The sequence below is a fragment of the Heterocephalus glaber genome, unplaced genomic scaffold (assembly GCF_053883595.1).
Source record: "Heterocephalus glaber isolate CG9 unplaced genomic scaffold, H.glaber_assembly_v1.0 deba00000347, whole genome shotgun sequence".
NCBI classification, from domain to species: domain Eukaryota; kingdom Metazoa; phylum Chordata; class Mammalia; order Rodentia; family Bathyergidae; genus Heterocephalus; species Heterocephalus glaber.
The window spans coordinates 59,529,502-59,545,071 of NW_028258143.1; the positions used below are offsets into that span (position 1 = coordinate 59,529,502).

The 15,570-nt window shown below is 36.8% G+C and overlaps 1 long non-coding RNA gene across 2 annotated transcripts in view; it reads left to right on the forward strand.

The window, feature by feature from the left end:
* LOC110346355 (uncharacterized) overlaps positions 1 to 15,570 on the forward strand; it is a 355,871-nt gene that overhangs the window by 235,378 nt on the left and 104,923 nt on the right. Inside the window, exon 1 of one of the 2 annotated variants that reach the window (XR_015447335.1) lies at positions 12,829 to 13,416. The exons of the other annotated variant lie outside the window; for it this stretch is intronic. This is a non-coding gene — a long non-coding RNA (uncharacterized LOC110346355). Of the gene's footprint in view, positions 1 to 12,828; positions 13,417 to 15,570 lie in introns of those variants that run through there. 2 annotated transcript variants of the gene reach the window in all.

A 15,570-nucleotide genomic window follows, 5' to 3' on the forward strand; every position in this document is an offset into this window, starting at 1 on the left:
TATTAAGTCCATTTGTTCAAAAGCTTGTTCAGTTATAGTATTTTGTTGTTGATTTTTTGTCTAGATGATGTCTATTTGTGACACTGGGGTGTTGAGGTCCCCCACTACAATTGTATTAGTGCTTATTTGGTTTTTCATGTCCCCTAATATTTGTTTTGTATAATTGGGGCCACTAGTGTTTGGTGCATATGTATTTATGATTGTCATCTCTTCCTCTTGGATTGTTCCCTTTACAAGGATGTAGTGACCATCTTTGTCTCTCTTAGTTTTGGTTGGAAATCTACTTTGTCTGCAAATAAGATTGCTACCCCTGCTTTTTTCCAGGTTCCTGTCTCATGGAGAACTATTTTCCATCTTTTTACTTTCAGTCTATGAGTTTCTTTTTGAAGTATGTGCATTTCTTGTATACAGCATATTGTTGGATTTTGCTTCTTAATACATTCTGCCAGTCTATTTATTTTGATTGGTGAATTGAGGTTGTTAACATCGATAGTTATAACTGATATGTATTGACTTATCATTGTCATGATATTTTCCTGTTGTTGGTTCTTTTTTATGTTTTCCCCGTCTCCTTTTAATTTCTTACCTTACCTGATGAATTTGCTCTGTTGGACCTCATGGAGTTGTGACCCTCGTTGTCTTTTTCTAGGATATCGTTTAGAATTGTTTGGAGTGCTGGTTTGGTATTCATGAAGTTTCTCAGGTGTTCTTTGTCATGGAAGTATCTTATTTCCCCATTAATTTTGAAAGATAGTTTTGCAAGTTACATCAGTCTAGGTTCTAGGTTGTTTTCTTTTAGGACTTGAAATACCTCACTCCAGGCTCTCCTTGACTTGAGGGTTTGTGTTGAAAAGTCTGCTGTGATTCTGATGGACTTTCCTTTGCATGTGATTCGTTTCTTTTCTCTAACTGCTTGTAGTATTTTGTTCCTCTGTTGAGTTTCTGGGATCTTGATTATTATATGTCTAGCTGTAGATTTTTTTGATCATGGCTAGTTGGACTTCTATATGCCTTACTTGTCTGTATGTCAAATTCTTTTGCTCTGTTTGGGAAGTTTTCCGTCATTAATTCTGTGAACAGATTTTTTTTTTAATGTCATTTGTACTTTCTCCTGCTTTTTCCTTGACTTCTATCATTTGTACTTTCTCCTGCTTTTTCACTGACTTCTTCTATCTTCTTTGCATCCTCTAGGAACTGTTGGATTGATTTCTCATGGTCCCTTACTATTTTTAAGAGATCTCTCTTTTCATCATCACTCACTGCCATCCTGTCTTCTATATCTGATATTCTGTCCTCACATTGGCTCAGTCTGCTGTGTGTACTTTCAATAATGTTTTTAATCTCCTGGATTTCTGTTCGAATCTGTTTCATGGATTCCATTTCTTTCCTATGTTAGGCATTCATGGTTTCCATCATGGTCCTGAACTCATTTTTTAAAATCTGTGTCTGTTCTAGAGTCTCTAATCATGTTTTTCATTCTTCTCACCATTTCTGTAGTTATCTGGGAAATTATTTGTTTGAATTTTTCTAGGGCCTCATTCACCTGTTTTGTTACTTCCTGTGCTATCAGTTCACGGTGTCCAGGTGGTTGATTATCAGACTTTTCCACCTCGTTTCCCCCAGAATTTGCCTTTGGTGGGCTGGAAGCCTTGCTTAAATGTGTTCTCATTTCTAATTTTGTTGTTGATACTGTCCTTGGTTTAATTCCAGGGTTGATACTTTGATATTGGTTATTGTAAGTATCTTTGTTGCTTGTATTTAGAACCCTTATGGAATGATTGCTTCTCAGAGGTGTCTTCCAGATATAGCTGGTCTTTGGATTTTGAGTCTCTAATGACTCTGAAGCTGTCTCATTTTCATTATACCAGGAAGGACAACTGATTAGATCAATCACAACACCTTAGCCCAAGTGATACAATCAGCAACACAATAGCATCAAGCACAGCTTAGAAAATAACAATTTGTGGTTACTAATCTATCACCTTTAACTGTGAATTAAATTAAAATTGAGGACTAGCCCCTAACATGTTTATAATGAATAAACTCTTGAATATAGCAACGTTACCCTTCAGGATGGGGACTTAGAAGGAGTTGGGAGAAGGAGGGATAGATAGGTAGAAGACTAGGGAAAGGTTAGCAGTGAGGCCAGAAGACACAGGAAGATCACATAAACTCTAAGAAACTGTTGAAGACAAGAAGAAAAGACAGAATGAAAGAACAAAGCCTAGAACAAAACAACCTAACAGCAGTAGGGAGGCTAGAAACTGTATTTACTTTCCTTTAAAACTATTGACCATTGAGAGAAGGAAAAAGAGAAGAAAAGAAAAAGAAAGAAGAAATCCGAATTAGACTCAGAACAGTAACAAAAAGGGAGATGAAGAACAATATGGGAGAGCAAGAGAGCAAGGGACTGAGAGAGAGCGAGAAAGGAAAGAAAAAATGAGAAAAATTTGAAGAGTAGAAAAAAATGAAAATTAAAAATTAAAAATAAGAGAAAAAATAATTTTGAGAATCACGAATAAAAAATAAAAATGAAGGGCCTCCTTCAGGGTATGTCTCTGCTGTCACAATAGACAACGTGGGCAGTAGTGTGCAGCTATAAGTCAATGAGTCTCAAGAAGCCTGTAGCAGCCCCATGAGACTCAGGCAGATTTCAGGCTGCAAGTCCCAAGTTGAGCTCCCTGTCCTCCTGCAGGGTTGAGCTCTGCAAGGTTCTACTGCAGGTTGCAGCTGCCCTTCCCCTGAAGATAGTCCAGGTTCTGCTGGGAGGTCGTGATCCCTCCAACTTACCAACTATGGTGGTCCTGTGTGCCTTTATTGCAGAGATTCTCTTCACTTTTTCAGTGGGCTTCAATTTTCATCAGGGAGTCTGAGAGAGGCCCTCTTTCTCTTGTTCACTTGTGCTCTTATCTTCTGGAGCTCAGGACAATGGCCTTTATGTCCTCCTGTGCCTCTGTAGTGTGGAATCAGGTCCCACCGCAGCCAGGAGGGGAGGGAGCTCGTTGCTGGGAGGCGGGGTTGGTGCAGGGTGGCAGCCCCAGCTCCAGGAGGCTGAGGTACTTACCCGTCTGCTCTGATAGTCTCTCAGAAGCCCATTCTTTTCATTCTTAATTCCCTTGTTACTAGTTAATTATTTTTTTCAGTACTTGGGATTGAACCCAGGGCCTCACTTGTGTGGAAACAAGCATTCTACCACTGAGCTACATACCCACCCTTATCTTTATGATTTAAATGTCATTGTCTCTACCACTGAACCTCCTTTTTTAGCAGGATTTGACCTTTTTCCCACCCCTCATTATGGGTCATTTACCAGCAGCTAAGGCATAGAATGAGAATGGGAAAAAACAAACATCCTTTAGGTTTCTTCTACAACATTCAGAACTCCAAAATCCCCAAACTCCTAAAGATAAGGAGATACTTAACGCCAGCCCTGTATTTCCTGTGCTGGACTGAGATGTCTTCCAATACTGCGTGTGCCAGCATCTGTTCAGTCAGGTGGGGATATCTTGGTTTTAGCAAAGGTCTCACTCTGTATGGGTCTGAGTTGCAGGAGATGTGATAGTGCCTCTCCAAACCTCTTCAATTTAAATTTCTCTGACCTCAAGAAAGAACATCGTATTTATACTTATGATCATATTTCTTATTTTATTTGATCATTCCAAAATGGCCATCATGACTACTGAGATGAACTGCTCCTCTGATTACACCTAACTATAGTTCTGTGCTCAAATTAAAGACTTTCTGAAAGCTCCAATAGCCACTTGCTCACTAGATTAAAGTTTTTGGCTACATGTCCTAAGCCTGTTTTTACTGCCCCATTTATGTAGACTCCAGCAACATTACAAATTTTTGGTGACTTCGATGTTCCAAGATCCAAAAGCCACCACTTGTTACAGCTGTTAATTTCAGGCATATTAGAAAGTTCAATCTGTCCATACCACATTTTGATCTTCAACTACTCAAGGCTTGCACCTATTCTAGTACATAGTTTTTAAACCAGTTCACCCTGTTTTGGGGATTTAGGTTAAGTAACCACACTGTTTCCTTAGTTTCATTGGATTTTAAATTTAGAAATATACTTAAGAGTCAGATAAAGATTGAAATACCAGTATGACAGATAAAAGTGGATTGGAAAATTTGCCTTAGACTTGAGGCTTGCCTGGGCTCCCTGTTTTCATCCTGAGTTATATTGCACTTCTCAAGAGCAGACACAATGGCTGCAAAACTGTAAGTTTTGTTTTCCCATAGTGCCCTAGTGAAAGGCAACCAATGAAGCTTATAAGCAAGCAACCTAAAATAAAATAAAACAAAATAAAATGGAGAAGTTCATATGGGGACAGTGACTTTACCTCATTCACTCTGCTTGTTGTCAATCAAATGCTCACCAGTATTAGGAGGGTGTGGGATATGGTCAGTGGAGGTACAAGCTGGCTTTTTCTTCCCAATATGTGCAAGAGGATGGATATCCTGTTTTATGCCTTAAGACAGGTATATGAGAGGACAGAGAGGATGTTTCTTCCTGCAGAGGGGACGACACTGTGAAAGGCCACATAAATAAAGTCAAAGTAAAGGTCAAGAAATATGAGCCCAGAAAACTGTTCAGAGAGTGTAGTTTGGTGGCACTCTATTGGTATTCTCAGGAATAGCAGCTTCTGTAGTACCATAGTTGTCCAACTATAGTGTGCTTCAGAGCCACCTGCAGGGTTTGCTAAGCCACAGATTGGAGGTTTCCTGCTTTTCAGAGTTTCTGGTCAGAAGCTCTTGGTTAGGGCTAGTTGAATTTGCATTTCTAACAAGTTCTAGGTAATGTTGTTGCTGCTGATCTTGGAGAAGAACTGACTTAGAGCATTTGCGGCAAAAGCCAAATTATAATTGTGGAGTGAATGAATGATGAGAAAGCGGAGGGTGTGTTACTTCTTCTGTCAAGAAACTTGGCTATTACCAGGGGTAGACATCTATTGTAATAGACTTGGTTTTGCCATACATTTATAAACCACGTTTTTTTTGTAGTGGTTGTGTGCTGGCTGTTTTGTTTGGTCCAGCAGATCTACTCTCTTCTTTTTTACCATGCCCTAAGAGTTTCCCTGCCTCTGGATTCCTGTTGGATTTGGTCAGTGAGGATCCTTGGTGGGAAGATAAGAGGGAGGGAGGAGGATGAGGCTGCAGTGTTTATTCCTCTTGCTTCCTCCCTGACAGGTTACCTTCAGCTCATTCTTTTCCATCACAAAAAGTGATTGCTTTTCCCAAGGTGACCATTTCTAAAAGATTCTTTTCTTCCAAATTCTGATAATTGTCTTTTTTTGTTGTTGTTCTTATTCTTTGGGTCTTTCCCATTCCCTGACCATATCTTTATTAAACAAATTTTCATTTATCAAACTTTTTTTGAATTATCTTATTAATGAGGATACTATCTACAGTGCTGAATGATGTAAGGAGTACACGTGTGTGTGCTTGCTCACATGCAGGTGTATGTATGTGTGTGTGTGAGTGTGTGCACGCGCTCCTGTCCATACTGGACAGGTTTTCTTTAAAGGTACAATCCTTCCTCCACTTTCAGTCCATGAAATATAGGTAGGAATAACTCTATCCTTCTCCATATCTAGAGTGGGCTAGTGACCTGCTGTCTTGGTATAATCCCTGATCACAGTTTAGCTCTGGGAAGAGCTTTTGATCTAATTTGGGTCAGTGAAATTCAGCTCCTAGACTAGATACATTTGAAAAAAGGGCTCCATTTCTCCTGTGAATGTTAAGCAGTTACCACGTGAATATAGGTCTTCCCCTTAGCTGCTTTATCATCACTTGAGAGATTCTGTTCAGGAATAAAGGCCTACAAAGTGTGTGTCTGTGTGTGTGTGTGTGTGTGTGTGTGTGTGAGTGAGAGAGAGAGATTTCTAAAGATGTCTTTCAAAAGCATGGATTCAGTCTAAAGTAGCTACTTTCAAGTGTTAACATTATTTTGCTTAAACCATTGTCAGTTGAATTCTGTGATTTGTAACAGAAATTGTTCTAATACATTCTTTTTTTCCTCCCTTGTTCTTTGTGTGTTCCAGTGTTCACTGTTTGGCTATAGACACAGTGCTTCTTTGAAGTTTCTTCAATTCGCCTACATCTGCCTTTTTTGATTCTAAAAGTATATTTTTGTATGTATATATTCCCTCTTGAGCAGCCTTATAAAAACTGTATAAAACATATATTTCACCCTGAGGGGAAAAATTGATTTCAAAAAGACTTTGATAGTGGTATTAAAATACTGTATTTGCAACCTTACAGATACATCTGAGGCTTGAGGGTAGAAAAGATTCAATTGATGTCATTTTAAATCTATAGTTGCTGAACCATAAAACTACATGAAATTATTATGGGATTCTTCAAACTATCCTTAGTTTATACCTTTTACTATGGATTCGTATCTTGAACTAAAAAGATGATAAGTTAAATCAGGCCATAAGCCATTTGAAGCATAGAAATGTAAGAGAGCAAGGGAACAAAATAAGAACATTATTTTGGGGTAACAGTTAAAAATTAATTGTTAAAATGCACCTAAGACCTTGCTGTCTTCAGAATGTGAAGCTTTCTCCCATTGCTTAGCAGCATTCACTCGGTGCCAAAGAAACTGAAATGTATATCCCAAGCTCCAGAATTTGTTAACACCTGTAAGTGTACTTTCCAATTTACTAAAAATACATTTGAAAAATATGTAAACTACTGCGCTTTGGAATGAAGGAAGAATTCATTCATTTGAAGTGGTTTAGAAAATCTTAGCTCATGTTTATAAAACTTGACAAATACAAAGAAGAAAGTTGTTAAAGCCAAGATTTTTTTTTTAAAAGAATAATGGATAAGAAGACAATAAGCGAATCCTATGAGTGTATTTAACATTTCAAGACATTTTTTAAAATGTGGGATATTTAAGTTTCCAGGAAGTAGGAAGGTATTAATAGTTTTTTGCCAAAGTGTGTGCGCCTTAAATAGTCATTTCATTTGCAGATATTTATTTGTGATTTTTCCATAAGCTTTCCTCCTTTTATGTTTCATGCCACCCACATTACACTGGGAGAGATGACTGGGGGTGGGGGGGCCCAGGGAGCCAACAGTGACTACAGCAGTGCTTCCCTGACCTCCCCTTCACCTTGCACCAGCAGCTGATTTCAGCAGCTGCTTGTGATCCCTGCCAGAGGCTAATTCATTCATGCTGTGGGACAGCCGCTTGGGGTGGTAAGTGTTTCTTTGAGTGGCTGGAAAGAGGATAGGCTCTATATACAGCTGTTCCAGAGTTCTTCTAAATTTTTAACAGCTGTACAGGAGTGCAGAGATCCAACAGCCCCTTGATTATGGATCCCCTAGCCAGTAGGCTCCATCAGAGCAGCAGTTCGGTTCTCACACAGAGTGTGGTCACCTGTTCCACTGGTAATGTACAAGAGTGGGTCAGGAAACTCAGGGCTTCATACAGAAAATATGTTTGGCTTGTTACTGTCCCTTTGAAAAACAGTGACTTTGCTTACTAAGATTTTTATATAATTCAAAATGATGAGGAATCAGCATCTAAATCCACCTGTTAGTCCAGTGGCCCAAAGACTTGGCTGCTGATTGGAATCATTAAGAACTTAAACTCATACACATGCCCAATCTCACTCTCAGAGATTATGATTTTGATGGCTTAGTTGGTGGGGGACAGCTAGGCACCTGGATGTTAAAAAGCTTCCCAGTTGATTGTCCTGGTTGTCCAAAGATGAGGATCACTACCTTTAGTCTACTTGCTGTCTGAAAATATTCCTAGAACTATTCATTTGTCTTCTCAGTCTGATCCAGAGCACCTTTCTTTGTCTCACCTAAAGCTCAGCTTTACACCTGTTTGCTTCTTCTCCAAATACTATTTAAAAATTGTCACCTTGAAGGTCTATAATATTAAGTCTTCTCTTCTTCATTAATATTTCATTTTCTTACTTCCCTATGAAGATGCCATCATCTTTTTTTTTTGCCCAGGTATCTGCTAGAGATTTTAAGAAGCTATTAATTCCCCAAATCAACAAAATGAAGACTTAAGCTCCATGTTATGTACATGTACTAACTCCCATAATGAATGTAATCATTATGTATTGCAAGCAGGTACTAATGAAAAGAAAACTTTAAAAAAGTCGTGCTAAATTTTAATTTTCTTTCTTGTTTATTTATTTTTATGTTTTAACTGATGTTACATGAACTTTGTAGTATGGGGCACCATGTGATGTTTTGACAAATGTATACACTGTAAAATGTTCACATTAAAATAAACATACATCTTTTCAAACATTTATCATTTCCTTATGCTGAGAACATCCAAAATCCTTTCTAGTTTTCTAAAAAGTGTACAGTACATTATTGTTATGTACAGTTACCCTGTTGTCAGTGGAACATCAGAACTTCTTGCTCTTAACTGTAACTTAGTACCTGTAAATTAACCTTAACACATCCTTCCTTCTCTGCTACTCTTCCAAACCTCTGGAAACCACTGTTCTGCTCTCAACTTCTGTGAGGTCAACTTCTTTAGATTCTACATATTAGTGAGATCATGTAGTATTTGTCTCTCTATGCCTTGCTTATTTCATTTGATATAATGACCTCTAGTTCCATTTGTATAGTTGCAAATGACAGGATTTCATGTTTTCTAATGACTCAATAGTATTCCATTGTGTATATGTACTACATTTTCTTTGTTCATCAGTTGATTAACGTTTTGTTTCCATTTCTTGGCTATTGTGAATAGTGTTGCACTAGACATGGGTGTGTAGATGTCGCTTTGACCACTGGATATTATGGTAGCTCTATTGGTAATTTTTTTAAGGAACTTCCATACTGTTTTCCATAAAGGCTGCCTAATTTACTTTCCCATAAACAGCATGCAAATGTTCCCTTTTCTCCACATCCTTGCCAGTACTTGTTATCTTTAGTCTTTTTTGATAATAAACATTCTTACTATGGTTTTGATTTGTATTTTTCTGATGATTAGTGCTTTTGAGCATTTTTCATATAGTTGCTGGCAATTTGTTTGAAAAATGCTATTGCTCATTTTTATATTGGGTTGCTTTTTGTTTTGCTATTAAGTTGTTTGAGTTCCATATATCATCTAGGTATTAACTCCTGTTGGGTATATGGTTTTCAAGTGTTTTCTCTCATTGTTTAGGTTGTGTCTTCATTGTCTTTTCTGTTGCTGTGCAAAAGCTTTTAAATTTGATGTAATCCTATTTATCTATTTTTTGTTTTTATTTATATACTTCGGAAATTGTAATAAAAATCAGTGTTCATTCCTATGTCCTGAAACATTTATATTTTTTTTAGTAGTTTCATGGTATCAAGTCTTAAATTTGTCTTAATTCTTCTTGAATTGACTTGTGCATATGGTGAGAGATGGGGTCTAGTTTCATTTTTCTGCATGTGGATTCCCAATTATCCCAGTGCTATTTATTGCAAAGACTGTTCTTTCTCCAATGCATATTCTTAGTGTCTTTATTGAAGACCAGTTGGATATAAATGTATTATTTTTACTCCTTGACTCTTTATTTTGTTCCACTCTTCTATGTGCTTATTTCTATGACAACACCATGCTGTTTTAACTACTAGCTTTCTCATGTATTTTGAACTCAGATAGTGTAATTTCTCCTCATTTGTTCTTTTTGTTCAAAAATAATTTGGTTATTTGGAGATTTTTGTAGTTTCTCTACCAATCTTATAGTTGTTTTCTCTAGTTTTGAGTATTTTGATAGGGATTACATTGAGTCTGTGATTGTTTTGGTTAGTATGGACATTTTTTTACAAAATTTAACATTCCAATCTATTAACATGTGATTTCTTTTTCATATTTTCTGTCCTTTTCAATATAATCCATCAATGTTTTAAAGTTTTTATTATAGGGCCAGGGATTTAGCTCAGTGGCACTGCACTGTATTTTATTTCTTTTGTAGCTTTAAGAAATGGGATTGCTTTCTTGATTTTTTTTTGGAATAATTCACTAATGGTATATAGAAATGCTACTGATTTTTCTATGTTAATTTTGTATCCAGCAATTTTGCTGAATTCATTTATTAGTTTTAACAGTTTTTTTGATGGAGTTTTGGGGGATTTTCTATATATAACACAGTGTCATTCGTAAACAGCAGCAATTTATTTTCTTTTCTAGTTAAATGTCCTTTATTTCTTTAGATTGCTTGATAACTCTGGTTAGGATTTCTGTCACTATGTTATAAAGAGGTTATAAGTGGGCATCCTTGCCTTGGTCCAGATTTTAAAGAGAAACTCTTCTTTTCCCCATTTGGTTTTTTTCTTTTTTTGGTACCGGGGATTGAACTCCGGTCCTTGCGCTTGCACAGCAGGCGGCGAAACCCCCGAGCTAAATCCCCAGCACCCCCCATTTGGTTTGATGTTAGCTGTTGGCTTGTTTTTGATGGCTGCTATTATGTTGAGGTATGTTCTTTCTGTTCCTAATTTGTTCAGACTTGTTTTTCACAAACGATGTTGAATTTTATCAAATAACTTTTCTGCATATATTAAGATAACTATGTGATTTTGTTCTTCATTTTGTTAATATGTTGTATTACATATATTGATTTGCATATATTGAAAAATCCTTGCATCCCCAGGATAAATTCTACTTCTTGATCATGGTGAATAATCTTTTTAATGTGTCTTTGAATTGAGTTTTACTAGTTCAGTATTTTTGCATATATATGCATCAAGTGCATTTCCTATAGGTGTGTGTGTGTGTGTGTGTGTGTCTGTCTGTCTGGTTTTGTTATCAGGTAATGGTGCAGATAATGCTGGCCTCATATGAATGGGTTTGGAAGAATTCCCTCCTTTTCAATTTTTTTGGAATAACTTAAGATGGCAGTGAAGCCATCTAGTCCTGGACTTTTCTTTAATGGGAGACGTTATTACAGATTCAACCTGGTTTCTCATTTGGATCTCTTCACATTTTCTTTTTCTTCCTGATTTCATCTTGGTAAAGTTTATGTGTCTAGGATTTGTCCAGTTCTTGGCTTATCAAATTTATCAACATATAATCACAATAATCTCTAATGAGTATTTGTGTTTCTGTATCCATTCGTAATGTCTCCTTTTTCATCTATGATTTTATTTACTGGAATCTTTTCTCTTAGTCTAGCTAAAAGTATTTCAAATTTTTTATCTTTTCAAAGAACTACCTCTTGGTTTCATTGATCTCATATTGGATTTTTAGCCCTTATTTCATGTACTCTTGTTCTGATCTTTGTTGTTTCTTTTCTTCTACTAATCTTGAATTAAGTTTTTTCTTGTTTTTCTAGTCACTGATGAGCAGCAATGGATATTTTTTATTTGAGATGTTTTTTTGTTTGTGTGTGTGTATGTGTGTGATATGTAGGTATAAATTTCAATAAACTTCCCTCTTAGTGCTACTTTTGCTGTACTTCACAGATTTCATGTATTTATTTATTTATTTTTAAAGTTAATTTTATTGGTACATTTTAGTTATACAATATAATGATATTCATCATTGGAAATTTGTACCTTTGTATAATATATCTTAGTTCTTATTTTTTCCCTACTCCCCTGCCCTTCCTTCAACCCCTCCACCCCTACCTATTTACAAAGACTTTGTTTCCATTTTTTCATTTTCTCGTATTCATTCCATTCCTTTCTTTCCTTTCCCTAACCCCCCCCCCCCCTCCACCCCTTCCCCTTTCCCTTTGGACCTTTTCCTATTTCATACTATCTATTATACCTTTTGATCACAGGTTTCATTTTAAATTTAATTTGTTTCAAGAAATTTTTTTTAAATTCCTTTTTAATTTCTTCTTTAATTGGTTGCTCATGAATAAGTTGTTTGATTTCTATTACTTGCACAATTTTTAAAGTTCCTCTTGGTGATTCTATTGCATTGCAGTCATAAAAGATACTTGATAGGATTTCAGTTTTAAAAATTTGTCAATACTTGTTTTGTGACTTTCCATAGTATTTATCATGGAAAAATATTGAGGATGCAGGAGCTATTGAGAAGGATAAATATTCTGAAGCTATTGGATGGCAGATTTTGTTTAGATCTGTTAGGTCCATTTGGCCTAGGGTACAATTTATGTCTGGTATTTCTTTGTCCATTTCTTTGCCTGAATGCTCTGTCTAATGCTGAAAAGGTGGTGTTAAAGTTTTCTACTATTATGATATCACAATCCATCTCTCCTTTTTGACTAATATTTATATATTTAGGTGCTCTGATATTAGGTGACTGTATATCTATTTAGAATTATTTCCTCCTGCCAAATCAAACCCTTTACCATTATGACCTTATTCACTGACCTTCCTTATCTCTTTTTATTGCTTTTGATTTAAACTCTGTTTCTTCTATAAGTATGGCTACCCCTGGTTTCTTTCAAATTTCATTTGCATGGAATATCTTACTTCATGACTTCACTTTCAGTCTATGTATTTTCTTAGGGTGAAGTAAATTTCTTTTATGTAACATATAGGTAAAAATCAACATACTATGTAGAATTTCTAGAGATACAGGCATAAACAAATCTAGATAACAAAGACTGGGATAAATACTTAACTCTTCAAAGTGCAGATGATGCTGCATGCCAATAAGCATCAAGAACTTTCAGGAAGCCATGCCTTTACTTAGGGGACAAAATAAGGCACCAGAAGCTGATCATACAGTAACTGATATCTACAAGCACTGGCCTGGGACCAGGGGCCAGTAAGATCTGTCCAGTGTTAAGTCTTGCCAGTCTAATCCTGAGCTCTAACACACAACTCTGTACTCATTTTCCTGCCTTATTGCTTTAGTGGAAGGAGTGTTGTTTCTTACTGTGCTCCCTGAGGGCAGTGATAGAGGCTGCCCAAGTTGTCACTGGGCTGGGTTGCATTTGCATCTCACAACTTCAGAGCTCTCTGCAATTTTGAGTTAGCTCGCTGGATCTATATTTGTACCTGGTAACGATGCAAGTTGAAACACGAGTTTGTCCCACTGTGGCACAGTGCTCAACCTGGAGCAAGAGCAGGTTTAGAGGCTCCACCAAGGAGCACTGGCCTGGATTTAGAAGCTCTAATCTCCACCTGCTGCTGCTTCTATCCTGATAAGGCCTGGCACTGAGTGCCAAGGCAGAGTCCTACGATCACTTCCCTGTCCTACTCCCCAGCAGGTGGAGTCTTGCTCCTTACTGTACTGCCTGAGTTGGGGGAGGGTGATGGAGGCAGTGATTTGGCCACTGATTAAGGAAGGTCTGGAGGCTCAGGCTGTGGATACCGGTCTGGATCAGAGGGCACAGGACTCTGTGACCAGCACTGGGTTTCACCATGACGGACCTGGTACTGGGGGTCAAGTCAAAGGTTTGGATTTAATCCCTCTCCCAAGCAGGAGGTTTCTCTGTCCATATTGTGCTGCTTGGAGTTGGGGTAAGAATGATGCAGGTGAGTTTTTCTTTTCTACATTCTTCAATTTGTCTTTTCTTCTTATTATACAAAAACTAGGCACTGTGGTCTCTCACCTGGCTTTCTTTGCTCTTGTGAAAGTAGTTTTGTTCAGGAATGGGAGTTTAAATGGGTGTCTCAGAGGGGAGATGTTTATTAGAGTGCTTTGTTCAACCACCTTATTCTGGCACCTGCTCTTCCTTCTTCTTGATCTTGATGTTTTTCCTGTTTTGTTCATTTTCTTTCCCACAGTGGCTTGTCTTTCCTTGAGGGGATGGCCTCAAGGAGAAGAGGAACTCAGACAAACACTAGCTTAGATATTATATTCATTTTAAGATGATGTTCTGCTCTGGTATGTAATAATTCTTGGGAAAATGGAAAGGCTTAAGTAATTAAAAATGCCCTTCAGTACTAGGAGTGCAAGGAGATGATCCCAGAGGATGCCTCTTGCTCACCTGTAATTTGAAAAAATTAAACAATAAATGAAAGTGTCTGTGATCTTATGAAGAAAATGGAAAGTTTAATAAACAAATAAAGCAAGTAATTAGGAGGTAGTAAAAAGTAATTAGCAGGCAATGTTCTCTTCTTTGCTTTTCTGTGCTCTCCTTGGACCCTGATAAGAAAGCTATAAGTAAGTGAAACAAGAATAATTTTACTTTAATGTCAATCTGACCTCTCAAGTTTCTTTGATCAGTCATCAATGCTGTTAGTATTCCCTGAAAATTGGTCTCAAAGACTTAATGGACACAGCCCTCTGTACTCTGAAGTGACATAGAGAGTTTATAGTAGAATCCTGGGGGTGAAATGTCTGTTCCACCCTACTCAACAAAAGGTGTGGGGTGGAGCGACAGTAAGAGCTTTCAGTATTAAAATTACTTAAATCACACTTCTATACATTTTTGTTTTATAGTATGATAATTTAACTCATTGCTTAATTATGCTTTTGGGGTAGAGACATGGAACCCTTGAATTAAGTATTATTTATATACTATGTAAGCTTCACAAGAGTGTCCTATTTAATTCTAATAAAGTCCTTAAGTGCTAGAATACACACATCTTACATGTCAAGAAACTGAGGCTCAGACATATTAAGTACCTTATGCACTCTCACTCAAAGGAAAGTGAAGTAGTGGACATAAAGATCTAGAGAGGCCTGAATCCAAGTCATGAGAGGTTTTCTGATCCAAGAACTAAATCTTGGACTCAAGGTTATATGGTGCACTTAGATGGTACAAGCTATAGTTATAGTTTTGTGCTTAAAAGGTTGGACTTTGGAGACAAATGAAGATGTGATTCTTGGATCCACCAAATTGAACACCCACAAGACAGATTTTTCACCTGGAGAATATTTTAGGATAGAATTGAATGCTTCAAGAATTCAATGACATATTATGAATAAAACACACAACTTGGGCTGGCAAAAGATACATATTTTTAAAAATGATAATGTTATTGTTATTGTTGATATTATTTTAGCATTTATCAAATAGAACAATTGAACTGTATTTTTGATATCTATTGTTTGGTAGTCTTACTTTGGGGCTTTAGATATTTGTACATTATTGAACACATATCATTTGAGCTCCTGTTCTGGACTAGGCACTGTACTCAGCACCAAGAGAACAGTAATGAACACATCAGATGCAAATTCCAGCTCTCCTGGTCTTACATTTGTGGACTAATTATCTTGCTATTATATTAACAAAAAGATCCAAGCCATCATTAGAGAATTAGCTATTTAAAACAAAGTCCATCTTATCTTTGCCATTCCATTTGATAGCAAGTATTTAAAAGAGATTTCTTAATTTTAGCAATAGACAAAGTATGAATTTCAGGAATGAAAAGATTAAGTGTTGCTAACAGCTATCTTAAATTAACCCATTTAAATTTCTTTGGCTGAGAAGGGGTACTAAAAATCAATTAGTGACATATAATGGGCCCTACATAACTATTTTATTCATTCTCTGTATCTTTCACCTGAAACCATCATATTTTAAAATAGGGAGTCAACTGATTAAGCGTGGTACACGCACCTTAGCATTGTCAGCACACTGAGGTGCATTGTAGTATTATTTCAGCCAGAAGCAATGCAAAATTGAAGGTGTTTGAGAGCCAAGTGCAGTAGTTGATAGACTTAATATGGAGATGGAATGC